Source organism: Hippocampus comes, unplaced genomic scaffold (genome assembly GCF_001891065.2).
Source record: "Hippocampus comes isolate QL1 unplaced genomic scaffold, H_comes_QL1_v1.1 C16886620, whole genome shotgun sequence".
Taxonomy (NCBI): Eukaryota; Metazoa; Chordata; class Actinopteri; order Syngnathiformes; family Syngnathidae; genus Hippocampus; species Hippocampus comes.
In genome coordinates, this window is record NW_017840603.1 from 1 (window position 1) to 1,035 (window position 1,035).

The 1,035-nt window shown below is 45.6% G+C and overlaps 1 long non-coding RNA gene across 1 annotated transcript; it reads right to left on the minus strand.

Moving 5' to 3' along the window:
- Nucleotides 1-13: 13 nt before the first annotated feature.
- LOC109509412 (uncharacterized) lies at nucleotides 14-688 on the minus strand. The gene is made up of 2 exons (XR_002166940.1): nucleotides 379-688; nucleotides 14-73 (listed from the first exon to the last, which is right to left on the minus strand). It is a non-coding gene; the product is annotated as an uncharacterized LOC109509412 (long non-coding RNA).
- Between the last annotated feature and the right edge of the window lie 347 nt (nucleotides 689-1,035).

Sequence of the window (1,035 nt, forward strand, 5' to 3'; positions counted from 1 at the left end):
TTTTTTTTTTTTGACGGACATGCAGATTCAGCTACTTACGTCGGCCGTCCCGCTAGAGGCGTAGGCAGCGGATCTGGAAAAGAGGACAAAGGGATATTTGACCCCAGGGTAAATATTATCATAACCACATTTGTTTCTGTGTTAGCTGCCAGCTACATGCAAGAATAGGTCGAGTGTTGTTAAGTGGAGCCAGATCCCCTCCAGGAAAAGCGAAATCAGAAAGAAAGTTAAATTATACCAAGATGGTTAAACACAGCTCATAAAATGTTTTCAATGTGATGTAGGAAAGTGATTCCCTTTTTAGTGTGGCAGGCTGTTTTGGACTGCTCAGCTGCCACAGGCACGAACTCTAACAAGTTTTCTTGAGTACATGCTTACCAAATTTGACGAAGAGCACGCCTGTGGTCGACACTGTGCCCTGGGTGTTGGTAGCTACACACTGGAAGTAGCCAGTGTCTGTGGTGTCCAGATTGCGAATGCGAAGACGCGACCCATATGGTGTGGACCGGAACGAAACCCGTCGTGGCTCCTGTACCACAGGCGCGTCATTCTTTAGCCAGCGTACTGTCGGTGGTGGGTTGCCCGACACGCGACAGAACAGTTCAGCTGTTTGGCCCAGAGAGGTGGTGATGTTGTTCATCGGAGTTTCAAGACGGATAAAAGATAGCCCTGAAAGACAGGAATGCAAAACGATGTAAGGGACTAACATCAAAGAGGTGAGCACAGCTTTTCACAATATGTAAGGAGAGCCAGGTGATGGGTAAGGTGAAAAAAAATATGAGCATAATGTCTATCGATCATGCATCCATCCATCAGTCCTCTGGATCTGTCTTCCTCACGAGTGCTGCGGGCGTGCTGCAGTCCAACCCAGCATTATTTGTGTGAATGTTCGAAGCAAACATGTTTTTCTTCTTTCAACTACTACTTCTACATTTCTCGACTGATTCGAATTATTCCAACTGTAACATACTTGAAAAATGTACGCCTTGAGGGCTATTACTTTTCTCATTCCAAACATTCATAGTTTTCCCACGA